The sequence below is a fragment of the Lagenorhynchus albirostris genome, chromosome X (assembly GCF_949774975.1).
Source record: "Lagenorhynchus albirostris chromosome X, mLagAlb1.1, whole genome shotgun sequence".
NCBI lineage: Eukaryota > Metazoa > Chordata > Mammalia > Artiodactyla > Delphinidae > Lagenorhynchus > Lagenorhynchus albirostris.
The window spans coordinates 125,603,088-125,631,040 of NC_083116.1; the positions used below are offsets into that span (position 1 = coordinate 125,603,088).

Consider the following 27,953-nt stretch of genomic DNA (forward strand, 5'->3'; position numbering starts at 1 on the left):
TGAAAACTGCGTTTTCTCAACACCGGGAAAAAGGGAAGTATGTCTTTTCATTGAAGATTTTCACTGAGAAGGAAACCGAAGCTTGGCAAAAACTGTCTTCCCAATGTATCTCCCTAACATCAGAACATTTCTCTCAAGTGTAGCACTGACATTTACAAAATGTCGTTTAGACACCATTGGGGACCATAAGGTTTTTCTGAAAAACCAGAGGGGAGGGGGAAGGGAATGCACGGTTACGAAATAAGAAGGTAGAGAAAACCATCCCGAAGGACGCAGAAAGGAAACGCGCTCTCCCACATCTGACACACCTGTGTCAAGTGTTCACGCTGTTACAGCTGAACTGTGTCTCCCCAAAGCTCAGGTGCTGAAGCCCCAACCTCCCAGGACCTCAGAATCTGGCTGTATTTGAAGACAGGTCTTTAAAGGGATGACTAAGTTAAATGAGGTTACTAGGGTGGGTCCTACTCCAATAGGACTGGTGTCCTTATAAGAGGAGATGAGGACACAGACACACACGGAGGGACGACCACATGAGGACACAGGGAGGAGACGGCCGTCTACGCGCCCAGGAGAGAGGCCTCAGGAGGAACCAGCCCTGCCCACGCCTGGATCTCACATTCCAGCCTCCAGGATGGCGGGTCTTGAAGCCTGCCCCACCCCGTCTGCGACACTTCGTTATGGCAGCCCTCAGAGACTAATTAATACATGCTACGCCATGCTCTGTGCCAGGCCCAGCTCTCGGTCCGAGGTACGGACAGAAAAAGCAGAAGAGAAGAGGTTTCACGATTTGTCTTGCCCCGGGCCCTCGTGTGTCTGGGTGGAATTCCTCTTTTTTCTCTACGTCTCTCTTTTCTCACCTGTATAATGGGGATAATACGACATGAAGGCCATCAGTAGGGTTTCCTGAGAGACTGAATACAAAGTACCCAACAGAACTCCTCGTACATCCCAAGCACGCAACACACACTATCGTTTGTTTGTTTTTTTTTTTTTTCACACTATCGTTTTTAAAACTGGGCTGCACCTAGGCCAATTCAACCTGTCTCTGTGAGGTAGGAATTGGGCACCAGAAAAACCTGGAAAGCTCCCAGGAGATTCCAACCGCAGCCCAGTTAAGCGGTGCAACTGACGTAGAAGCAGCGTCCTCTGCCGTGGGGAAGGGGGGATGCTCAGAGGCCAGGACCCCTGGGGGCTGGGGCAGAGCTGGGCACACAGGTGGAGCAGAAAGATGAAAATCAGGAAGCCCGCTGGGCCCAAAGGCTTTTACCTTGAATCTCACGATGCCCTTGTTAAGTCCACACTATTATTATTCCCAAGTTAAGAACAGTGGCCAGAGCTGGGGCAATTCGGGCAGGGGTTGGGAGAGGAGGAAACAGAGGTAAATAATCTTTTAGGTGCGCGTATGCTATGGGACAGCCCAGGGGAGAGGTCTAGGGACAGCAGGTGACACTGCTCTGAGCCCAGCAGAGCCAGGGCGGGGAGGAGGGCAGCAGATCAGTGAGGCCCCATCCCTCAGGGGATCTGGAGCCCCTGGGCCTCTCCTGCTCTTCATCCAGTTTACCAGCCGGGCCGGCACAGTTCCCACATCAACACACCCGTCCCTGCTCCAGGGTGACCTGCTGGCTGCCTATGGGATCGCTTTACTAACAGCCCAGAGAAAATGCTCTTACAGCGACTGTGTTTAACCTTTAATGTGAAACATTCCATTGTTTGAGAAGGGGAGCTGTTTCTAATTGAATACATCTAAAAATACGATGTGAAGGTATGAATTAAGGTGAAAGGGTAAAAGGTGCCATTGAAAAAAACAGATGTATTCTGAAACGAATCCAGAAATGTCTTCCTCCTGCTACATGTTAACATTTCATGGGTTGAAGTCAAGCTAGAAAACACGCATATTTGTGATGGAAAGACAAGTACTAGTCCTTAAAACTGAGAGGCCAGCAGGATTTTCTCACTTTACTCTGAAAGAAAAATGTAAATACTTTTGAAGGGGTAGTGGGGGAAAAAAGGAAACATGCAGTACTTTAAAAAAAGAAAAAAAAAGAGAGAGCACTGGTTTACCACTTTAAAGCCATGGATAATTTAAGAACATAAAAATATGTGACGTGTGGGGCTTCCCTGGTGGCGCAGTGGTTGAGAGTCCGCCTGCCGATGCAGGGGACGCGGGTTCGTGCCCCGGTCCGGGAGGATCCCACATACCGCGGAGCGGCTGGGCCCGTGAGCCATGGCCGCTGAGCCTGCGCGTCCGGAGCCTGTGCTCCGCAACGGGAGAGGCCGCAACAGTGAGAGGCCCGCGTACCGCAAAAAAGAAAAAAAAAAAAAAGAATTCCCATTTCATCTTCAATAAAATGGCGGAAAAAAACACTTTATGTTCGAAGAAAAACGCTGTAGAAAAGTCATTACTTTGTAAAAAACAAGATGTATTGGGCTTCCCTGGTGGCGCAGTGGTTGAGAGTCCGCCTGCCGATGCAGGGGACACGGGTCCGTGCCCCGGTCCGGGAGGATCCCACATACCGCGGAGCGGCTGGGCCCGTGAGCCATGGCCGCTGAGTCTGCGCGTCCGGAGCCTGTGCTCCACAATGGGAGAGGCAAGAACAGTGAGAGAGGCCCGTGTACTGGAAAAAAAAAAAAAAAAAAAATATATATATATATATATATATATATATGTGATGTGTGGTCTGTTCATTAAAGTGTAAGATTTAGTATAAATTGAATTTTAAACTATAATTTACCCAGACAACAATTTCAAATGTAATGACCGAATATGCTTTCACTGCTTCTAAATCCTGCTGGCAAAATTTAAGGAAACTCTTAATTTCTGCCAATTTATTAAGAAGCAGGCAAACTTGAAGAGAGAAAAAAATCATTAATAAAAAAGTTTTCTGGACTTGGTGACCCCACAAGGTCAAGCAGACCCAGAAGCTACTTGTTTAACAAAAGAGCAGCCAGATGAGAGAAAAGACCACCTCATTCCATTAAAATAACACCCGGCTTCTTATCAACATATGTTCATTTGAAAGCCAAGGATAAACAGGATCCTTCTCGTGCTCGTTCTTCAAAATCCCCCTTTTAAGTCGAGGAATTCATAAATGCTTTCCCTCACATTTACCGGGTTTTCTATTGTGTCCCGGGTTGTGTTCACGCCTCCGTACGGTGTGTTTCTAAGACATTAACCTGCTCGTCCATGTCTGGGAGAGGAAAAGCATCTGCAATGGAGGTTTCCCACCAGTTTTCACCCAGAGCCTCCGAAGCCCTTCCTGAGGAAATGCAGCGCCCGCGACCGAGGCTGGCCTGTCTCAGCCCTGGAAACCAGAGAGACCCTGGCTGCTTCGTGGAGCAGCCGTGCAGAACCGCAGACTGCACTCCAGCCCCCCCCCCCCGCCCCGCACCTACACGGATTCTGAGCTCATCGCACCCCTGGGGGGACCATCCTTCAACCAGCCTGAAATTCTGTACCGCGGGCCAACGCTGAGTGTGCTGTCACCCCTCCCAAGACGTGTGAGGGGTGCGTGAAACAGGAAAGGGAAATGAAGAGGGACAAACTGCCATTACAAAATAAGTGGGTCATGGGGATGAAACGTGCAGCTTGGGGAACACAGTCAATTATAATGTCACGTCTTTGTATGCTGACAGATGGTAGCTAGACGTACCATGCTGATCATTCTGAAATGTACAGACCTACTGAATCACTGTGTTGTGCACCTGGAAATGACACAGAGTTGTAGGTCAATTAAACTTCAAAAACGATCAAACAGACAATCAGAGTCACAGAAAAAGAGATCAGATTTGTGCTTACCAGAGGAGGGGGAAGTGGACTAAGGAAGGCAGTGAATGGAATGTACATTCATTACATGGAATGGAATGTACTAGGAATGTAATGTACAGCATGGCGAATGTAATCAACACTGCTGTATGTTACACATGAATGTTGTCGAGAGAGCAAATCCTAAGAGCTCTCACAAGGAAAAAATATTTTTCCCTTCTTCTTTTACGTTGTATCTATCAGAGATGATGGATGGTCACTAAACTTTGCTCATCATCTCACGTTGTATGTAAGTCACATCACTGTGCTGTACACCTTACACTCACACAGTTCTGTATGTCAATTACATCTCACGAAAACTGGGAGAGAAGGGAAAAAAAACAAACAAAAGACTGCCTTTGATTTCTGGACCCCAGAAAGCTGTGGGCACTGCACAGAGCAGGCGTGGCAAATGTCTCCTACAAAGGGTCACATAATAAATATTTTCAACTCTGGGATCGGGACAGTATCTGTAGCTACTACCCACTCTGCCCCCAGGGAAGAAAGTCTGGGGGAAAACAACGCGTGTGGCCATGTCCCAATAAAACTGGATTTTCAAAAACGGGCCACGAAGTAAACACTGTCCCCTGACACAGAACCTAATCAAAATCTCACTTCAGGCACTTCCTCTGTGATTAAGTTTTAACAAGTCATACCCTGATTTTTAAACAGCTTTCCAAGAGAAACAAAAAACAAATGAAACAATCAGAGAACTTCCCGCCTCAGTAATTTTTCAATGCCGGTTTCCCGGGAATGGTCAACAACACACTTCATCGGGGCAATGGGAGCTAGACTGTGCCGCTAAGATCCCCCCAAAGGGCAGCAGTGGCCTTCAGCCAAGGTCAGGCCCCAGCAATCGGCCAGTGGGGGCAGTTACAAGGGCGTCTAGACTGCAGTGGGGTCACCCGAGGCCCCGTGAGTCCCTCCCATCTGGCTTCCCCTCCCCCGAACCTGGCCTCTCCCTGCCTCTCCCACCCACACGTGCTGATCCTGAGAGCCCACGCCGGCAGCCCGAGCTTCCCCACCTCGGAAACCCAACCTGCGCAAGTGGGCTCGCCTTCTCAGGGGGCCCCCAACTCCGAGCTAAGCAAATGAAGAAAGCCTGGTGAATTCTGGATAGCATTCTCGGCGTTCCCTCCTAAGCTTCTATTTAACAGGCGTTTTTTCCCTAATTCAAGAGGCCAACACCGTACAATTTGTACTTCACAATCAAGTGAGCTCCAGGGCCTCTCAAGGACTCCTCACTGTTCAAATGGGAAAGTCTGTGTGTTCCTAAGACTTCCTTCCATGAGGACAATGCCTAGGAAACTGTGCCGAGCTAAGGTGGAACTTCCCTGGTGGCACAGCGGTTAAGAATCTGCCTGCCAATGCAGGGGACATGAGTTCGAGCCCTGGTCCGCAAAGATCCCACATGCCGCGGAGCAACTAAGCCCACGAGCCACAACTACTGAAGTCTGTGTACTCTGGAGCCCAGGTGCCGCAACTCCTGAGCCCACCCACCGCAACTACTGAAGCCCGTGCGCTCTAGGGCCTGTGCTCCGCAACAAGAAAAGCCACCGCCATGAGAAGCCCACTCACCGCAACGAAGAGTAGCCCCTGCTTGCCGCAACCAGAGAAAAGCCCGCGCGCAGCAACGAAGACCCAACGCAGCCAAAATAAAATAAAATAAGGCAATAAAAATGACTTTAAGTAACCATAACTTATTTGCTGGTATATAACAACAGTGGAATATTATACAGCCATAAAAGGAAGGACATTGTAACACACCCTACAAAATGGATGAACCTTGAGGACAGCACGCTCAGTGAAAAAAAGCCGGTCACAAAAGGACAAACACCACGTGACTCCACTTCTATGAGGTACAGGGATCATCAAATTCACACATACAGAAAGCAGAACAGTGGCTGCCAGGGGTTGAGAAGGGGCGCAGGCAGCCGTTGCTTAATGGATACAGAGCTCACTTCCGCAGCAGGAAAGAAGTTCCAGTGACTGGATGTGCAACAGTGGAAATGTCTGTCCATATAACCAATGGCCACTTTTTGCCACACGGTGTCCAGATACCATATGGTCCGAAAAACCCAAACTTCTGACCATCTGGCGTTTTACACAAATGTTTGCTGACCCCTGAAAAAAATGAACCAAAATATCCAAAAAAAAAATTTTTAATGCACATGTAGGGTCAGTGACTAAATCCAGGCTAAAGGGATTATGGTAAACCTTTTCATTTTTGAAGTCACACTACAATTAATAAAGCAGTGATGAGATCTGAATTGTCCGGCCCCATACAACTCATGTGTCTCTGGTCCTTTTTCCTCTCTTTCATTAAGAAGAAACCACGGGGGCTTCCCTCATGGCACAGTGGTTGAGAGTCCGCCTGCCGATGCAGGGGACACGGGTTCGTGCCCCGTTCCGGGAGGATCCCACATGCTGCGGAGCGGCTGGGCCCGTGAGCCATGGCCCCTGGGCCTGCGCGTCCAGAGCCTGTGCTCCGCAACGGGAGAGGCCACAGCAGGGAGAGGCCCGCGTACCGCAAAAAAAAAAAAAGAAGAAGAAGAAGAAACCACGGTAGGGACCTTTCCTGGTGGTCCAGTGGTTAAGAATCCGCCTTCCAATGCAGGGGACACGGGTTTGAGCCCTGGTCGGGGAACTAAGATCCCACGTGCCGTGGGGCAACAAAGCCCAAGTGCTCTAGAGGCCACGCGCCACAACTAGAGAGCCCACGTGCTGCACCCAAGGCCCGACGCAGCCCCGGTATCTGAGGAAGCACGGAGGGCATCTTCAGAGGTGCTGGGTGGCGTGTTTCTCAGCTACAGTCATGCTTCAAAAGCCCAACCTTTAGAAGTCACATATGACCCAGCAGTCCCACTCCTGGGTAGATGCCCAAAAAAACCAAAAACCCTAATTTGAAAAGATACATGCGCCCCAATGTTCACAGCGGCATTATTTACAGTAGCCAAAATATGGAAGCAACCTAAGTGTCATCAACAGATGAATGGAAGAAGATGTGGTGTACATACAGTGGAGCATTAGCCGTAAAAAGAATGACATCTTGCCACGTGCAGCCACATGGGTGGGCCTGGAAGCTATTATACCAAGCGAAGTCAGTCAGACAAAGACGAACACTGTACACTATCACTTATATGTGGAATCTAAAAAACCAAATGAATGTATATAACAAAAAAGAAACAGACTCATGGAGAACCAACTCGGGGTTCCCAGTGGCAAGCGGGAAGGGGGGAGGGGCAATGCAGGGGTAGGGGAGACAGGGGAACAAACCACTAGGTATAAAATAAATAAGCTACAGGGACACTGTCCAACACAGGGAACAGAGCCAATATTTTACAACTATAAGTGGAGGATAACCTTAAAAACTGTGAATCACTGTGCTGTACACCTGAAACTATATTCAACTATACCTCAATTAAAACCAACCAACCAACCAACAACGACCTCTTGCAGACCTCCCACCCAGCTTATCAACAGGGAAAGCCGCAGGGGAGAGGGAAGAGGGCCAGTGGGCGAGCGTGCAAGGGTCACTGACAAGCAAGACTTGCCCCCTACTAGCCCATCTGAACTCCCACCCAACCTCCAGCTCTCAGCTTTCTCCTGGCTCAGCCCAGGGGGAGAGCCCGTCTACACCTCTAGAGCAGGGCAGCTCCAAGATCACCGGGTGCTGCCCTCTGGTACCCTGGTATGGCCTGTAAGCGCTTTTCCATGCCTGTCTCCCCAACTGGCCTGTCACCTCCAGGAGGGCAAGAACCGACTCCCTCGTCTCCCTTGACATCACTAACAGCAGGCCCCCGGCCTGCACAGATTCAGCTACCAAAAGGATTTACTGAGGAAACTCACCACCTGCCCTATGGATGAAGAGAGCAAACACAGAATCACGCTGAAAGGAAACCGCTTCGTCCCAGAACACATGTATGAACAAATCCATCATACGCGGACAAGGACACTTAGTCCAACGCATGTCAAGAAAATGAGAAGGCTTCCCTGGTGGTGCAGTGGTTGAGGGTCCGCCTACCGATGCAGGGGACACGGGTTCGCGCCCCGGTCCGGGAAGATCCCACAGGCCGCGGAGCGGCTGGGCCTGTGAGCCATGGCCGCTGAGCCTGCGCGTCCGGAGCCTGTGCTCCACAACGGGAGAGGCCACAGCAGTGAGAGGCCCGTGTACCGCAAAAAAAAAAAAAAAAAAAAAAAAAATGAAAATGAGGAGAGACTGCTCTGAGAGAGAAACAGCTCTAAACACGTGCACTGAGACGCACACAGATCTACACAGTCAACGCGTGTGTGGGCCAGAGGACTGCAGGCTACAGCCCGGGGGCCCGACGCAGCCCACTGCCTGTTTTAGACAGCCCACGAGCTAAGGATAGTTTTTACATTTTTTAAGTGGCTGGTGGGAGGAAAAAAATCAAAAGAGGAATAATCTTTCATGAGACATGAAAACCACATGAGATTCCAATTCCAGTGGCCATGAATGGAATGTGACTGGGGCAAGGCCACGCTCAGTTATCAGATGGGTCAGGGCTGAGGTCCCACTCCAGGCAGCGGGGAACGGAGCTGCCTGAGACGTGCGGACTTCCAAGGCCAAACCAGGTACGACTCGGCCCTACACAGACAAACGTCAACCACCCATGAAGACAGAGATCCCGGGGCCAAGTCCAGGCCCCAGCACTGCCTGTGAGGGAGCCGGGCAGGCCCAGGGGGCAGGCTCTCCCTCCCCAGGCTCCACAGCCTCGCCAGGAAGGGACCAGGCTGGACAGCCGTCCACAGAATGGGGAAAACAGGGGCATCATCTATAAAAGCACATGGTCTCTTCTGCTACTTTTGTGTGCTTAGTTTGAGCTCATCTGCACCTCTCACCCCAAAATGAGCGGGGAGAAGTTCAGTAAAGCTCCCAGAGCCAGACCTCTGGTGAGAGCTGGCTGGACTCTACAAAGAGACTGTGTTCTCTCTCTCTCTCTCTCTCTGTGTTCTCGCGCGCGCGCTCTCTCTCTCTCTCTCTCTCTCTCTCTCTCTCTCACACACACACACACACACACACACACACACACACACACGCCCTTCATTCTGAACCATGTTGCACTCGTTACTCTTATTTCTTCCACAGGAAACAGGACTAGAAGGAAAAACAAGGCAGGAATGTCCCCGCACGCACTCACATCACTAAAGCCTTCAGCATTCAACCCTCTCAGGCAGAAAGAGGAAAAATAAAGCCAGAACAGCCTGCACTTCAAACAGGATTGGGCCTTGTTTTAACCCAAAATCTCTCTGGGAAAAATTATCTACCCCACGCGAACAAGGAAAAACACAAAGGGCGCGTGCACGCCAAAACTTCTGATTTACATAATGACTGTAACTGCAGCCTGGTTGGTATTGTTTTATGGGTCACATATACTTTAAAGACCGATACACGTTTATACTACAGACGAAATGGGTTATTTCCTCCTGCCCATAAGCAGCTCTCAGAACACAACCGAAGGCCAAACAACACTCGGGAGACTATATAGTTTTTCCGCTAAAATCCAGGTAATTTCTTTTTGAGAAGCAAAATCTGTAACGTAAATCTCAGTGAAAACTGTCTCCTTATGAAGCAATTATACCCCACTTGGATACTCTCGGGAAGGCCTAGGAACAGGAGCTCAGGCTCACAGCACTCACCACAGTATCTGCTGTTACAAGTTATAGTTATGTTTTCACTTTTCTCGCTGGGAAATTTGTCCAAACACCTAGGAATGCAGGCTCCAAAAAAAAAAACAAAACATACATTCAAGTCAATAATTATGGATAATATCTTAAATACTCAAACCAAGTAAAGCTAAGTCTCTGCCCTCAAGTCTAATAGGAATTTAAAAGGAATACACTTTGGGCTTCCCTGGTGGCGCAGTGGTTGAGAGTCCGCCTGCCGATGCAGGGGACACAGGTTCGTGCCCCGGTCCAGGAAGATCCCACATGCCACGGAGCAGCTGGGCCCGTGAGCCATGGCCGCTGAGCCTGCGCTCCGCAACGGAAGAGGCCACAACAGTGAGAGGCCCGCATACAGCAAAAAAAAAAAAAAAAAAGGAATACACTTTAAGACAGGAATATAAGCACATAAGCGGAATCGAGTGTTATGGGTTTCACTGGAAGGGGAGTGAGGGGAGAGGAAAACGGACAGAAATCAAGAAACCTAGTAAATGCCAGGGTCTGGTCTCTAACCGACACCCTCCTCCCCGTGTCCTGGACCACCCGCTGGGCCAAGTAAGCACTCCTCTAGAATATTCTAGTAGACGCCATCGGTCAACCCAGCTCGCTGCTGACTTCCTCCAAATCGTTCTCCACTGAGACGCCAACCCCCCCCCCCCCCCCCCGGCATTCCCCTCCGCCGACGCTGCCCAACACTCCAGGGTGAGAGCTAACTGCCTGACTCAGCTCACAGAGGCACGGCCAAGGGGCCCTGGCCAGGCTCTCTCTCCCTCTGCTCGTCCACTCCTGGCCAACCTCAGGACCTTTGCATAAGCTGTTCCTTGGCCAGGCAACCCTTCCCACTCCACTCATCCCTCAGGTCCCATCTCAAACGCCCCTGCCCCTGTGACTAATGAAGACACAGACTTTCACCACTGCCTGGATTTCCTCGTGATACTCATCACTGCTGAGATCCTGTAATCTTTGTGTGCACATACTGGCTTCTCTTCCCCCTCTCCGGTGGGGCTGTACACACCACGGCAACAAGAACCTCATCTGTTTTCCTCACCACTGTGACCCCGAGTACCTAGGGGAGCACTCGTCACACAGAGCTGACCAAGTACCTGTTGAATGAATGAATAAATGAGTGGGTGAGAGGAAGAAGCCCCAGCTAAGCAAGCATTTTCAGTAGATGGGATATTAGTTGGGGTAACAGAGCAAAGGGGTGCGGTCTCCGCAGCGTCAGAGGTGGAAAGTTTCACGTGGGTTCCGGGAAAGTCGGTCTCCCGACTTGGCTGGAATTTATGTGCAGGCCAAAGTTCAACAGGGTCAGTGAATCTGGATGGGTTCTGTGTGGGGAGGGGAAGCAACAACTTTATTTTCACTAACCTTTCACCTAACTCCATTAGAAACGCAGGCAACAAGCCTTTGTGGAAACAGCAGACCCCCAAGATTCTCACCAATAGGAACTGCAGACATTTTCATAACAGGTTACAGATGCCTCAGACACTTTAAAATACTGCTGACACTCACCACTACTTGGAAATGATGGTAGCAGTTAAAGCCACTGCTAGATAGTGCTATTTAAAACGTTCAAAAAGCACCTATCAAAGAACTGAGGACTTCTCTGGTGACGCAGTGGTTAAGATCTGCCTGGCAATGCAGGGGATCCGGGTTCGAGCCCTGGTCCGGGAAGGTCCCACATGCCGCGGAGCAACTAAGCCCGTGTGCCACAACTACTGAGCCTGCGCTCTAGAGCCCGCAAGCCACAACTACTGGGCCCGCGTGCCACAACTACTGAAGCCTGCGTGCCTAGAGCCCGTGCTCCGCAACATGAGAAGCCACCGCAATGAGAAGCCCGCGCACTGAAACAAAGAGTAGCCCCCGCTCGCTGCAACTAGAGGAAGCCCGTGCGCAGCAACGAAGACGCAACGCAGCCAAAAAAAAAAAAAAAAAAAGAATCGAAAGCAGGTCTCAAAGAGATGTTTGTATGCTCAGATTCATAGCAGCATTATTCCCAATAGCCAAAAGGTATAAGGGACCCAAATGTCCATCAACAGATGACCGGATGAACAAAATGGGGTCTATCCATACAGTGGAATACGATTCAGCCTTAAAAATGAAGGGAATTCTGACACAGGCTACAACAGAGCTGAAACTGGAGAACATCAGGCCAAGTGAAATGAGCAGACCTAAAAGGACAAATGCCGTATGACTCCACTGATGGGCAGCACCTAGAACAGTCACATTCACAGAGACCGAAAGCAGAGTAGCGGGGGCCAGGGGCTGAGGGTGCGGGCACGTGGAGTTAGTCTTGAATGGGGACAGACTTTCAGTCTGAGAAGACGAACAAGTTCCGGAGACGGATGGTGGTGACGGCTGCACAATAATGGGAATGTACTAACGCCACTGAACTGTGCACCAGAAAATGGGTAAGATGACACATTTCACATCAGGTATGTTTCACCACCATAAAGGAAGGAAGACGGCAGGAGGGTAACAGCACACGGGAATTTTGTTTATGCCAGTACTGGTAATTGCTTCCTTCGCTAACCTATCTAGCTTTGAATGCATTTGAAAATCCTACTCCGAGATGCCTCCGAGGCTTCGATGGACAGCTGAAGGGGGTCCATACGCAGAAAAGGAAGTTTAGGATCCTGGTGTCTGAGAAGGGGACAAACAAGGACGCTGTTCAGAGACTTGGGCGCGGGAGTGTGAAGTCAGTATCGCCCAGTGGGGACCCACCGCAGTGCCTCCCTGACACTAATGCTTGAACACTAGGGTTCTGGGGAGCCCCTCAGGCAGCTCGGGGATGCAGGGAGGGGGAACAGAGAGGGCAGGATGGGGTCGCGGCCCAGGGCCAGGGGCCCCGGGGAGGGCGCTGGCAGAGCCTGGGGGGTGGACGCCAGACTGCACGTGGTCCAGGAGAGTGTGGGCTGAGAGGGGCAAGGCAGGGGAGCGTGGAACTGTGCTCCTACGAAGTGTGATGAGGGAGAGACAGAAATAGAGCGAGAAGCTAGCGGATGAAGCAAAGGGTTTTGCCGCTGTTTCATAACGCTCTGCTTGTGTTTGCAGCGCTAGACTGAAGGCATTAGGGAGTCTGCAGAAGACAGAGGTGCGAGAGGTTTTGTTTCCTTACAAAGCCTACAGTTTTTAACAGATCCCAAACCACATGAATTCTTACTGAGCTCACAAAATTAAGCCCACGTTTTCAACATGTTCAGAACCCCCTGCTCACAGATGGAAACTCTGAGATGGCCTTTTCCTTTCTGAAGGCTAAATGTCAACAGACAGGAGGAGGGCTTGACGAGAGTTGATATTTAAAGATGCGAGGCCAGCAAGTGAGTTAAATGGAGGAGGTGTTTCTGGCGTGGAGAAGTTCTCCTGCCCTCCCTGAACCCAAGGAGATCAAGCCATCTCCCCAGTGCTTGTCATTAGAGACGGCCTTCAGTGATCCATTAGCGAAGAATTAGCAAAAGGCTGCCGGGGCCGATCACTTTCCCAGGCTCAGCAGAAAAAACGCATAGTCCCAAACTTCCTGTAGTTTACAGCATAATTAATAAGTAAGAAGAAATACCGGTAGAAGCAAGTAAAATATAGTTAGCCCAGCTTTGGTTCACGGGGGCCGTGAGTACCTAGACGTTTCCTCCTACGAGTCCTCTGCCCTCACCCTGCCCCGGCCACTTCCCCGCCAGCCACTTCCAGCCTTACCCAAGCCACGGCCCCTGGAGGCTCTGCTGACAGACCATCCCACTCACACATTTACATAAGCCCTCGTGGGCTTCCCTGGTGGCACAGGGGTTGAGAATCCGCCTGCCACTGCAGGGGACACGGGTTTGAGGCCTGGTCTGGAAAGATCCCACATGCCGCGGAGCAACTAAGCCCGTGCGCCACAACTACTGAGCCCACGTGCCACAACTACTGAGCCCACGTGCCACAACTACTGAAGCCCGCGTGCCTAGAGCCCGTGCTCCGCAGCAAGAGAAGCCACCGCAGTCAGAAGCCCGTGCGCCGCAATGAAGAGTAGCCCCTGCTCGCCGCAACTAGAGAAAGCCCGCGTGCAGCAACAAAGAAAGACCCAACGCAGCCAAAAATAAATAAATAAGATAAATAAATTTATTAAATAAAAAAATAGATAAATAAGCCCTCCTCGTCTTGCCCTCTCATTGGAAGCCCAGACGATCCGAGCCACACACGGCCAGTGGCTCTCACACCGGACAGTGGACACAGAACACCTCACCACGGCAGAGGGCCGCAGTGGACAGTGCTCGGTGAGACCGTCTCCAAGCGATCCTTTGCAGTCTGCCCCGGTTTATGCTTCAACCCATCGATTTTCTTTTTAATTTATTTATTTTTGGCTGCGTTGGGTCTTCCCTTAGCTGCTCTGCGGCACGTGGGGTCTTCCGGGACCAGGGCTCAAACCCGTGTCCCCTGCACTGGCGGGCAGTCCCAACCACTGCACCACCAGGGAAGCCCAATCCATGGCGTTTTAGAAACCAAACCAATGAGTTCCAATAGCCTCTTACACAGAAAGCCTTGCTTAGGGTAGACTAAAGAGGGCGCCTACGATTCCAGGTAGGGCTGGTGACAGCAGAGGGGGTGAGGCAGGCAGAAGACGCCAAGCTCCCCAGCCCAAGCTCACGCCTTCTGCGCCCAAGGACAGTCTGAACGCCGAATCCGTCTCCTGCGTCAGCTGATCCTACGAGCGCTGGCTGCCCTCGAGTCAGGACCCCCTATTCTCTTAGAAAACCAAGACCTTCGTCTTGGTAAAACTCTTAAGAGGAATCATCTTCCTTTCTAGGCACTTACTACCTTCTCATCTGTCCCGAAAGCCACGTCCCCACTACTCCTCTTCCAAGGCAAAGAACTACAGCCCCCGTCCTTTATCGCACCTCCGGAACCTCTCACTTCCTGTTAGCTTTCAAACACCACATCTTCCCCCACTAAAAGCCCCTTCCCCCATACTGGCTTCCTTCCCAAAGGCTCTTCTCCCCTGACCTTTGAGGTTGGACCTCTCCCCCCGAGACATGTGTACCCACTGCCTCCAGCCTTTCACCCGTCGTCGCACATATGCCGTCTTCAGCTGCAGACTCACTGCTCCTACCCTGAAAACCACACCCGGATTCTCACACGTCACCCCCAGCCTCTGGGCGCCAAATCCCACCTCAGCAGCCCCGACCACCCTGCTTCTCTGCTTCCTCCTCCCACCTCCTCTGAGCATGTGGGCTCCTACGGACACACGCCTTCACGGCTCTCCTCCACGGAGGGTTCCACCCCATGTCTGCCCCTGGTTTCAGGCCATTTCACCAGTTCTCAGCTGATGCCATCCCAACCTCCACACTCCAGGGCACTCCCGACACCTCTACTACACGTGAAATCCAGTCCTGCCATTGTGTTCCCCAGCTAAACCACAGGGCCTCTGGCAGTCAAATATTTGTTCTACTTATTCTGGAACAGGAGGCCTTCGATAAAACAGCTAACAAACCCAGTCCAGCCGTTCTCTAGAAAGGTGGGATCTGTCCTGTTCCCGGCTTCCGTACACATATTCCAGCTGGTGGGATGTAAAGGGAAGGTGTGCAGAGAGAATATTTAGAGAAGCAAGAAATGGAAAGCAGGGACAGACCCAGGAAGATTACAGTAACCGGCCCCACCCACCGTCTCCCACACTCGCTGAAGAACACCGAGTCCCGGGAGCCTCTGCTGCTAACCAGAGACATCCCAGGCCAAGGAGATCAAAGGGCCATGTGCCCAGCTCCTCCTTAAGTTATTTTTAGATCTTACCAGAGGAGGACAAGAGAAACCGGAGAATTTCCACTCTACCACTGTTCTGGCAATTTTCAAAGTAGGTTAACAGGAAAAATGATCTGGGCTGTCACTGCTGCTTTTAAATTCTGGCTAATTTTAACCCTTCTCCCAACCCGCTCTCCCTGCCACTCCCAACCAGAAGACGTAGATGCCTCCACCGCACTGTCCTAAGGGTCTGACAAATCGAGAAAGAAAACACAAGAACCGCGAAGGAAAGAAGCCGCCCTGGACACCACCGCTAATGGAACGCTCTGGCTTGCCACCATGCACATCAGAACGAGACAAGTGCAAAGAAGAAATCTTGACAGCAGAGCGGCCTCCAAATTACAGATGGGATACTGTCCAAGGCTTCGTTGGTTTCGCACTCAGAAATGTTTTTCTCCTAGAAACAATGCTATAAAACTATGACCAAGCTCCCAGCCAGTCTCGAATGGCCTTGTAAAGCCTGCACACGTAACTGAAATGTAAGCTGGCCACGAAAACCGTCCAAGGAGCACACCACAGCGTGGCGATCGTACGCTTCAATGCCGCGCATCTGAATCACCGTGCTGCTTCTGGGGGAAGTGGGGTTGCCCCCATGTATGGGGTACCAGCTAGTACGGGCAAGACAGGAATGAGCGACATTTCATCTTCCCCACGTGTGTTCACCGTTGTCTAGGCTTCAAGAGAAGCAACCATCAAAAACACAGGTGAGGGCTTCCCTGGTGGCGCAGTGGTTGCGAGTCCGCCTGCCGATGCAGGGGACACGGGTCCGTGCCCCGGTCCGGGAGGATCCCACATGCCGCGGAGCGGCTGGGCCCGTGAGCCATGGCCGCTGAGCCTGCGCGTCCGGAGCCTGTGCTCCGCAACGGGAGAGGCCGCAGCAGTGAGAGGCCCACATACTGCAAAAAAAAAAAAAAAAAACAAGCAGGTAAAAAGGCAAGAAATGGGTCACCCCCCTTAGTATGTTACGCCAAGCCTTCCGCAGAAGGCACTAGAACGTAGTTAGCACCAGGGCACGGGAAGAAGACTGTGCGAGCCAAATGCCAGTGGTACCACTTCCCAGCTGTGGGCCCTGCCGCACCGTACAATTCTGCTCTGAGAAGCCAAGGCGTTTGGCTGTCAGCCAGGCCTATGGTGGGCAGGGCATCCTCCTTTGTCCACCAACACCGCCAGCCTCTGGGTGACTGAGGTGGGGATGCAGAAAAAGCAGGACATGAACACAGGTCTCTTCTGGATGACCCAACTTCCCCTCTTCTCCCACCAAGCACAGGAGCACCCTGTACCCCCTCCTTTTATGCTACAGCCCTGCTCCACTGGGACAGAGCCAGCACCGATCGCTTCCAATCCTGTGGCAGAAATGACTGGTAGAGTTTAATGTACTACCTCTCCTGGGACTCCCAGGATTTTAATTGGAACAAAGTTTCATGTCAAACAAATGACTCTCTAATTGTGGAATACCAGGCTCCAGCAAGCAAGGTTAGATGGGAATCGGGTGCAAATGAAGATCAGATCAGGAGAGAGGAGGAAGTGGGGGTCACACCAGGGAGGTGGTATGGGCCTCAGAACAGGCAGGGATCGCACGCTGGTTCCGGAAAGGGCCAGAGAGTCAATACTTCAGGCCTCCAGGGGCCAGAGGGTCTCTGTTGCAACAGCCTGTGTAGGGAATAAGCAACCACAGACAGTATCTAAATGAGTGGGTGTGGCTGGGTTCCAAGAAAACTTTGAATTTCATATCATTTTCATGTGTCACAGAACAGTATTCTTTTTTTGGCCGTTTAAAAATACAAACCCATTCTTAGCTCACAGGCTGTACAAAAACAGGTGGCAGGCCAAGTCTGGCCCCTGCCTTCAAGGAAGCCTATCTCAAGCTTTGCCTCAGAAGATGCTTTTGGAATCGGACACCGTCATTCTTCCAGGGCTCCCACGTACACAACCCTGGCGTCTAGCCACCGGCCCGTACCCCACGACTCCCGAGTGTCCCTGCGGAGTCCTAAGACTGAAGAGTGTAACGCATTCAGGGTAAAAAACCTTCCACTGTTGAGAAGCACGGGGCTGCCCTGGGAGAGAGGGTGGGCTCTGAAGTCCCAGTTCCAAGGGGTAGACCCGGTACGTCACTGCCCTGACCTCAGTTTCCCCACTTGCAAAACAGGAAGAGCCTTTCTGGATTTGGATTTGTTGTGCAGGCTCAAAAACAACTACAGAAAGTACCCAGGACACTGCCCTGTGGTCAGCGGGCACCCAAAAAGTCACAGGTTGATTTTTATCCTTATCTCCCGCCCTCTCCCCCACCCCACCCCCGCCTCGAGGCTCAACTACATCCCTATTCAAGCCCCAAAGTTCAGGTTCAGGTGTCAACCTAAGGATGTGACCCTGGCACTGAGAATGAACCAGGTACACGTGAATGAAGCCACAGTCCAAACAGCAAAGGTCAAAGGCAGGACAGGCCACTCAGGTTTCAACATGCAGGAAGTCACAGAGAAATCCCCTCCCCGCAGATTAAACTCTCAAACACACAAAGGAGCGCTGGTTCCACCAGGGGGGCCCTTCGTCCAGCTCTCCTGGGCCACTTCCTCGTACACGCTCTGCATCCAGGAATCTCAGTCCCTAGCCTCTATCTTCAGCTCTCCCTCACCACTGAATATAGCATGCACAGCTTGCAACAAAGACATGTTACCACGTGCAGCAACAAAACAGCAAAAGATAGCTGTTGAGACAACGTTTCTTTAGGAGACTAAGTGCTCATGGTTTTTTAACCTGACCGGCAATTTCAGTCATTCCGCGACTAGCTTAAGCACCCGGCCAATTCTACAAAGCTCATGACAAAATCGCTGAGTGTCAGAAAATATTAAATGACCACCTGGATGTGCTTTTTATCGAGCTCTGTTTATGAATGGAGAAATAGTTCACATTACTTAGAGCGATGTGCTTCTAATCATCTCCAAGCAAGATTCCCTGGAGAGCAACACAGAGCGAGGTCATTCATCTGCAGCACCTGCACTGTATACATTTCCCTTGCTCAAGGAAGGAAAACCACCTATGTCAGTTTCAACCAAGGTGAAAAGAGTGACTTGAGATACTGTTTTCAAAATTTTCCTCACCTCTCAATAGTCAGAAGGACGCATTACAAGTCTGCCCTTTTGCTATCTCCATCTTTGTCTCTATGTTGGCCCTTGAGAAAGGGTGGGCCGCTGTACGTTGGCTGTATTTTCCCTCCCGTATATATGCATTCTTCTAACAAAACGCGGCCATTCAGCCACGCCACAACCCCATCTCACGCTTTCTCCTGGTTGGTTGGTTGGTTGTAGTTTGGGGTAGGGGAAGAGGCTAAGGAGAGTGAGAAAAGGGAAAATATATAACAGAGAGGACAGCGCCCCACTTCCTCTGATATCAGCCACACTGCCCGCTCACCTCGGACGCCTGGTTCTTAGGTCTGCCGGAGCAGAGACAACAGGCAGGGACACGTTCTCCGGAACTGATCACTCTGAAACTGCTCTCCCCGCATGCAGTGACACCATGTCCACGCACGAGGAGCTTCTACCACCACGTGAGACCACGTGACATATTTTCAGAGCGAGCTTCCAAGTATGAAAGCGGATCCGAACCCTTTGTAAAAGAGCTTTATTGAGATACAGATCACATACCACACAATTCACCCATCGGAAGTATACAGTTCAGTTGCTTTCAGTATATTCACAGAGCTGTGTAACCCTGATGAGTACAATCAACCTTGGAACATGTGCATTATATCTCCCCAGAAGCAGCCCCGGACCCCCTCCTTCAGCAGTCACTACCCAAAGCCCCGGTCCTAGGCAACCACTCATCTACTTTCTGGCGATGCAAACCCTTTTTTGTTCAGCCCGCAAGCCTCTGCAGTAAGTGTCTGACAGGCTCCCTGGTACCAATGGCCCTCGCAGCTCACTTCCCAGTCTTATCACATCTCAGGGGCGCGAGCCAGTACAGCAGCCTGGCTCCGGTTTCCATAAGCCGCCGCGGCTTCTGCAATTTCATTCCACGCCTCACTCACAGGAGCTTCTCAAGGCCCAGACTGCAAGCTACTGTCCTGAGTTCCCGAGCAGCAGCTCGCGCAGAACCCCCAGGAGGGCAACACGCCGTAACGTGGCTCTCGGGATGAAGTGCTGCCACCACCCCCACCAACAGAGAGTCACACCACTCTGCGGTGTCTCACGACTACCATTAACCATTTCCAACTCGTCACCTTCACGGCAAGAGAGGTGGGAAAGAAAAATCATTCGGCCACATTCCATGCAGTGGGAGATTCACGTCCATTATACGCTTAGTTTACGTCTCCACTTTCCTAGCCAGACATGTGGCAAACCACCCAAATGGAAGAGAAGAAAGAAATTCCAAAGTGAGGTCTAAGTGGGGTGGATAACACCAAACACAATAACTACCGTCACCGAAGGGGAGAAAAGAGGTTGGCCCATCCGTCTACAAAACAAGGCGTATGGGAACTGATTAAGTAACTGAATCCGGGGCCGGTGATTTCGGGTTGTGATGGACGAGCTGGGGGGCTTTCCTCCCCGTTATATTCTCCATCAATCTGCCTGGAGCTTGAAGGGGAAATGGTTTCTCTCATCTGAGCATTGCAAACAAAAGGAGCATGCCCCACATGGGGCTCAGGCACCGCCTGCACCTGGATTTTAGCCACCCAAAGCATCCTCTTGCCTTCCGGGGGCGCTGTTGCCACCTGCCCCGTCCACTTCGGCCGCCAAGAAAGTCAAGGGGCTCTTTCACGGGTGCTTGTGTAACAGCCTCAACTCATTCCGTCCCCTTCTGCTCCATTCACGCTCCACTGGAGTTTTGCGAGAGAAGATATTACTCACGCTTATCTTTAAGTCATAAATGAGTACAAGCAGACACTGGTGAACTCCCAGTAATGACTGTGGATGACGCAACCATACTGCGCGGTACTGATGTCCTGGTTTTGCTGCTGCTCTAAGCTTATGTAAGACGTCACCATTGGAGGAACCTGGCTGACAGCACACAGGACCTCTCGGCGCTATCTCTGCAACTTCTTGTGGTCTATAATCAACCAAAATAAATCGTTTTCAATGAAAATTACCTAAATAAATTAAAAAAAAAAATCAAACACAGTCTCTGTCACTGGTCCTCTGGAGAACTAAAAAGCGGCAAACCCAAAGGAAGCCAACGAATCCTCAGAAGGTCTTCCTGGTCGTTAAAAACTCAGTGCCACAGACACAGGCAGTGAACCAGGAGAAAAATCTCTTTCTGTAACTAGCAAGAAAAAAGGTCTCCTACTGCCTTAAAATGTAATATCCTGCAAGTACTTGACGTGAACAATCTGAAAATGAAATTAAGAAAATATCATTCATAAAAGCATCGAAAAGAATACAGCCGAAACTCTAAAACATAAAGCACGAACCAGTGCCAACATTACAACTCAACCTCCACTAAGCCTGACGTTCCATAATGCTGAGTCATGCTCAGCTCCCTTCCCGGCAAGGCTCTGCAGGAATTAAGTTGGTCTTCCATCATCGTCAAAAGCTAACAGGTGGGCTCCCCTGGTGGCGCAGTGGTTGAGAGTCCGCCTGCCGATGCAGGGGACGCGGGTTCGTGCCCCGGTCTGGGAGGATCCCACATGCCGCGGAGCGGCTGGGCCCGTGAGCCTGCGCGTCCGGAGCCTGTGCTCCGCAACGGGAGAGGCCACGGCAGTGAGAGGCCTGCGTACCGCAAAAAGAAAAAAAAAAAAAAGCTAACAGGTGACACCAGGACCACATCCAGTTGCTACAATGCATGGTATTAAAAATGAGTGATCATTAAGAGGCACACACCCACCCAGTCACTCACCCATCTAGTCTCCCAGTCATGTATGTATAAGCAATAGGGAAAAGCAGTCACTGGCAGCTGGGAGCCGGCCTGGCACTCACGGCTAGGCTGCAGCCTTCTCCTGCTGGAACAGAAACAATTCAGAGACCACTCATCTCAGACAGGGACCCGATTCCATAAACCCTGCCCAACTCTTTTAAGGTCTTCTCAGCACCCTGTGACTGAGATGTCCCACAGTCCCCTCAATGCGATGCAAGGTCAACAAACCCAACCTCATCGAACTACAGCTTTGTGTGTTCCTGGAGACTATTTGGCTGAAGGACATTGTACCTAGGAATGCAGGTGAGGACAAATGCCTTTTAAAGAATGAGTGTCAGCATACAGACGGCCAACAGGCACATGAGAAGGTGATCAACATCACTAATTATCAGAGAAATGCAAATCAAAACTACAGTGAGGTATCACCTCACACCGGTCAGAATGGCCATCATCAAAAAGTCTACAAACAATAAATGCTGGAGAGGGTGTGGAGAAAAGGGAACCCTCCTGCACTGTTGGCGGGAATGTAAGTTGGCACAGCCACTACGGAAAAAAGAATGGAGGTTCCTCAAAAAAACTAAAAATAGAGTTGCCTGCAATCCCTGCAATCCCACTCCTGGGTATATATCTGGAGAAAACTATAATTTGAAAAGATACACGCACCCCAATGCTCACAGCAGCACACTTCACAATAGCCAAGACAGGGAAACAACTGAAATAACCATCAACAGATGAAGGGATAAAGAAAATGTGGTGCATATATATATATACATACATACATACATATATATATATATACACACACACACACGATGGAATACTACTCAGCCACAAAGAAGAATAAAATAATACCATTTGCAGCAATAGGGATGGACTCAGAGATTTTCAAAGTTAAGTCAGAAAGTGAAAGACAAATACCATAGGAAGTCTAACATATGACACAAATGAACGTATCTACTAAACAGAAACAGACTCACAGGCATAGAGAACAGACTTGTGGTTGCCAAGGGGGGGTGGGGGAGGGATGGGGGGAGGGATGGATTGGGAGTTTGGGATTAGCAGATGCAAACTAGTACATACAGAGAATGGATAAACAACAAGGTCCTACTGTAGAGCACAGGGAACTCTATTCAATATCCTGTGATAAACCATAGTGGAAAAGAAAATGAAAAAGAATATGTGTGTGTGTGTATACATATAAATATATATAAAAAACTGAATCACTTTGCTGTACACCTGAAACTAACACAACATTGTAAATGACCTATACTTCAATTAGAAAGAGTCTCACACTTTATCTCACCTGAAACAGACAAGATGAAACCGCTTACAGAACTTATCTGTATGAACCGCAAATCACAAGGAAGCACTTTCCTTTCAATTTTTAAAAACTGACTCTAGGGCTTCCCTGGTGGCGCAGTGGTTGAGAGTCCACCTGCTGATGCAGGGGACACGGGTTCGTGCCCCGGTCCGGGAAGATCCCACATGCCGCGGAGCAGCTGGGCCCGTGAGCCATGGCCGCTGAGCCTGCGCAGCTCCACAACGGGAGAGGCCACGACAGTGAGAGGCCCGCGTACCGGAAAAAAAAAACAAAAACAAACAAACAAACAAAAAAAACCTGACTCTACCACCATTGGAAGCCACCCATCCTTTACCACTTAGGTATTTTTAATGAAACGAACTGCGTGTATTTGGTTTTAAGACCAAGTTGAGAAGTTATTAACTTGACACAGTGGTGGTTACATGTTCCACCAAGCGGCACGGAATATTCCCATCACTGCAGAAGCTGTAATTGTAAATCTGCCGTTTGTTCTTAAAACACCTACTCAATGACGGAGCTCCAGCGTCCAGCACCCACAACACCTGAAGGCAAAGGAAGGAGCTGCTCAGAAAAGCTTGTGTTCACAGATTAAAACAACCTGAAACATATACACAAACGCAGCACCTCCTCATACTACCTCGATTCTCTTCTAGCATCATTTGGGGGAGGGGCTGTCCTGATAAAACAAAGCATCATCCGGGAGTCCGGACACCACGGACGGGCTTCCACGGTGGGTCCAAACATGTTTCAGATGAGGTACAGTGGATTTTTCTCAACAAGCGATGTAAGGCACAGATGTTATCCTCATCTTAAATGCTATCATTATACCTTGAAAAGATTCTGTTGGGTTCGACCATTAGACTCTGCCGGTACTCGACGACTTTTGATCTGAAATGGGGACGCCGCTCCATTCAACCTAATATGGGTGCAAGATAATTTTTAATATACAAAACCGAAGTCCACAGTTCGGTGTGCAACTGTGTCAGCGTGGAGATGCAAAGCTCTTCCTTTCACGGAAGAGAGGACCTGCCCACCCTCCATGGCTCTGTTCTGCGCAGCCCACGGCTGAACAAGGCCATTTCTCTCCACCCATCAGGCAATCTCCACTCCAGAGCTCACGGCTGGGGGGGAGGGGGGCCTGACTCAAACTTTATCAGATACGCGTCGAGGTCCTGAGGCTTTCCTTACTCAGTCCTGTCCCCCATTTATCTCTCACAGGCCTTTGTCCCTCATGAAAACACTTGAACCTCTCACTGCATCTCCAGAGGGGCCAGAGGACACAACTATCGAGGCTGGCCAAAAGGTTCGTTCGGATTTTTCCGAAACCCGAACTTTGGGGCCAACCCAATGTTACAACGCTGACTGCTTTCAGGTCGTGAAAGTCCCTGAAAATAGACACCTGTGTATGTGTGTGTATCTAATACCCGGGGACACACACTGTGTACACACACAGAGTCAATTTTCATGATTTGAGGATACAGTATTCGTGAATTTGCCTACCTGCTAAAATCTATCTGTAACCCCAGATCCAGATCTGAGGTGGTGTGGTCACTCAAGGACCAAGCACGGGGTGAAAAGGTCGAGCCGCCGGTGCACACGTTCCCAGCTCAGGTGGAATGAGGCCTCGTGCCACCTTCTTGCTTCACCTCCCAGGCCGTAAACCAGTGTGCTCTCCGTGGGCTATTTACTGCCACGTGTTTTGCATTTCTGTGCTTTTGTTGGTGACATCTCTGCTTAGAACAGCCCCCAAGCACGGTGCTGCAGCGCTGTCTGGTGTTCCGAAGGGCAAGACGGCTGTGCTGTGCGGTAGGGAGGGAACACGTGTGTTGGAGAAGCTTGGTTCAGGCATGAGCTACAGGGCTGCTGACCGCGACTTCAACATGGATGAATCAACAGTATACAGTCAATCAGGTGTCTTTAAGCAGAAACACACGTAAAACAAGGTTATGCAGTGATTGGTTGATGAAAATAACGTGACCAGAGACCTGCAGGAACCGAACCCTCTGTTTCCCCTAGAAGCAAAGCTTCTATGAGGTCTCAGCAACTGTACACGTTCAACTACCGTGAATAAGGAAAATCGACCATACACATAAGCCACATAAAGATGTAGCCATCACTAATCTCCACTCGACCTAAAAAAACCCTAAAACCATTCTTCTGTGTCTTCCTATTGCACAGACATCCCTGTACGGAATGACACGGTGGCCCCTCCCACGCTCAGCTTTTCCCCTGTGCTCATCCCTTTATGATCCCTTCACTACATCAGGGCAAAAGCTAAGCGACTTCACGTGTAGGCCCTCTGCCCACAGCCCTTCTGTACAGGCGAAGTTTGGTTCCAACAAACAACAAGGGCAGCTGCGAATGGAAAAAGCCGGAGCCAAAGAAAATGAAATGACAGACGATGGGAAGCGGAGATAAACCCCTGCCCTCTCTCTGGAGCGCATCCGCCCTAGAAGGCATCCCTGCAGCCCCCTTCCATTGGCACGGCTCCACCTTGCTTGGGAGGAGCTCTCAGAGAAGCTCTGGACCCCGTCTGCACTTTTGAAGTGAGAAATGGACGGCAAAGACACAGTGCTCAGGGCAAGAAGCCAACGCCGGTTACAAAACACGGTGTATTAACTCTTTTTTCCTCTTTTATAACTCCCCTAAGAACAGATGTAATAATGTTTCCAAGAAAGCAAACCAGCAGAAAAAGAGGGCTAAAGGTAGAAACTTCTTCCGTAATATAAGCCATCCTGACAGTGAACCAGTTTAACATGGCTGCTTTCCTGGAGAATTGTTCTGACCCAAATTCTGAAGGGACCAAACACAGCAACCAGGAAGGGAATCTTCTTAAAAGGCACCAAAGCCTATTTAAACAAATCTGCAAAAGATTACTGATTTTTCAATGAAGATTCTCAAGCTATATATTTTAATATAAAAAATTTAACTACGGCTTTTTTGTTTGTTTGTTTTGCTTTGTTTTTTGTTTGTCTGGTCGGTTTGGGTTTTACACCAAATAGTCTATGACCTGATCACCCAAGGACTTTTCAGAGAAAAAAGCAGAAAAGAAAATCCCTCCATATGTGATGCTTGTCACATGCGGTACAAGCTTGTATATCCTCCAAAGAAAGCTTAGATAATGAGATAAAGGTAACCGTATTCCTCACTTCTGTTTAGACTAAGTGTCTGAACTTGATTTTCTCCAACAGGGTCCAAACTGGCCTTTAGTTAAGTCACATCCACCTGACTAGATAATCAAGAAATGTTCTCAGACCTCAATTCTAAGACAACCCCACAGAATGGAATCTGCTGGAAGGTGGGCCTTTCCTGACTCCTGTTCAAGGCAGTTTAGTCATTGAAAGTTCCAGGGAACATAATTATTACAGCGCATTCCCTAACAGGTGACAAGAGAACATTCCAAAGACAGCTTTCTGGCCACTGGGTTTCACCATACACAGTTCTTACCGCTGCGAGTGATAGAGCAATCCCCCATAACACCAGTAACTCAGACTAGGGGCTGAGGACAGTCTTGAAAACGGATCCACCACGTTGTGTGCTGGAACCTTTTGGAGAGCATGTGGCCCAAGCGATCAGCTGACAGAAGAGAAACGATGATTCCTTTATTCTCTTGGGGCCAGTGTCAAGTGGGTGGTTAATGATAGCATTAGGCCTAAAATTCAATCCTTCTGCTCCTACTCAAGGGCTCTTTCCAGGGAAACGTCAGTCTTGGTATTGGACCAAAAAAAAAAAAAAAAATTATAACCTACAGTTATATGGGTCTTCTTTGATTTAATGCAGTTAATCTTGGATAAGGTCAGGAACTGACTTGCGTTGGCTCAAATAACCCCAATTTCCAATCAGGAGGACCCACCTACTTGTAAAAGTCTTCACTCTCCATTATACGTGTTCCACAGGCAGACCGTGAGCGCAGGTACCCTGTGAGAAGTCAGATGCCAGGAAGGTCATGGGCAACTCTCCACTGATAAATTACACAATCATCAAAGGAACGTGGAGACGGCTTGTAACGCCGGTTCCCAGTTCTTTAAACCACAGTGAAGTGAGAGGAGAAATACCATCTCCATCAAGCATAAAGAGTTCCTAGAGAGGGTTCTGGAAAGCTGAATGAGACACTGCCCCGTGGCACCGATAAGAAGAAGGCTGGAAGTAAATGACCACTGGAATCTCCCTCAGTCACACTGTCTGAGTCACAGGTCACAAACTCAGCCTATTGCCAAAAGTTTCCTGTTTGTCCTCGAAAGCACATCTTCTAACATATTCCCTGCGTTCCCCACGGCTTCATCCGGCCGCTCCTCTCCCCTTCGTGCACGCACACACCCACCCACCCCCAATCTCAACAACATTCTACTCCGTAAGCGACAGTAACATGAATCACGTTCTGCTGTGAGACAAGAATCGGTGCTCAGAACGTCTTGCTACAGGCACGCCCAACAGAAAGGGAAGTTCCGTTTCCTCCTAAGTGCCTTTCAGCTCAACTTGTTCGCCATGAGTAACAGTCCAGGTGCCTCTTGAGGGGAGGGGGGTGTGGGGTCTAACAAGGTGAGGGTCCCTTTCCCCAAACCTGACTCCAGTTTCCTAACCACTAAGTTCCAAGGGATGGGCTCATTTTCATGTAAGTTGTATTTTAGACAGAAGGACAGCTGGAAAATTTGCCAAGGTCGGTAGCATAACGTGACACTGCTAGACCTGCATGTGGAAATGCGGCAGCTCAGGGCCTTTCTCATTTTGTAGTTCACATAATTTCCATTTAGTTCACATACTTCTATTTTCATCTCCTCTTTCACTCCATGCGACCTCCTAGGTCACCTGCTTTGTCAGACACACCAACTTGGTGCCCTCACAGCCCAGGAGGTGACAGGGCAGCCAACAAGGTGGCAGAGAAGAACTGACACCTCAAAGGCACAGAGGACAGATGGTGGTGGCCAGAGGCGGCGGGAGAGGGGATGTGGGTGAAGAGCATCAAAGGTGCAGACTTCCAGCCATAAAATAAGTTAAGTCCTGGGACTTCCCTGGTGGTCCAGTGGCTAGGACTCCGCACTCCCAATGCAGGGGGCCCGAGTTCCATCCCTGGTCTGGGAACTAGATCCCACATGCCACAGCGGAAGATCCCGCAAGTGCGACTAAGATCCAGCGCAGCCAAATAAATACATACATACATACATGCATACATACATACATACATAAATACATACATACATACATAAGTAAGTCCTGGGGATTCAACATAATACATGACTGTAGTTAACAATACTGGAGAGTATATCTGAACGTTGCTAAGAGAATAAATCTTAAAAGTTCTCATCACGGGACTTCCCTGGTGGCGCAGTGGTTAAGAATCCGCCTGCCAATGCAGGGGACACGGGTTTGAGCCCTGGTCCGGGAAGATCCCACATGTATCCCACGAGGGGAGCAACTAAGCCCGTGTGCCACAACTACTGAGGCCGTGTGCCACAACTACTGAAGCCCACGCACCTAGAGCCCGTGCTCCGCAACAAGAGAAGCCACCACAATGAGAAGCCCATGCACCGCAAC

At 50.0% G+C, this 27,953-nt stretch overlaps 1 protein-coding gene across 9 annotated transcripts in view; it reads right to left on the reverse strand.

Annotated features, from left to right (window-relative positions):
- Positions 1–27,953, reverse strand: part of TBL1X (transducin beta like 1 X-linked) — a 228,229-nt gene that overhangs the window by 177,795 nt on the left and 22,481 nt on the right. The window contains exon 2 of one of the 9 annotated variants that reach the window (XM_060138702.1): positions 18,352–18,577. The exons of the other annotated variants lie outside the window; for them this stretch is intronic. The gene's annotated coding sequence lies outside the window, so the exon portion shown is untranslated. The remainder of the gene's footprint in view (positions 1–18,351; positions 18,578–27,953) is intronic. 9 annotated transcript variants of the gene reach the window in all.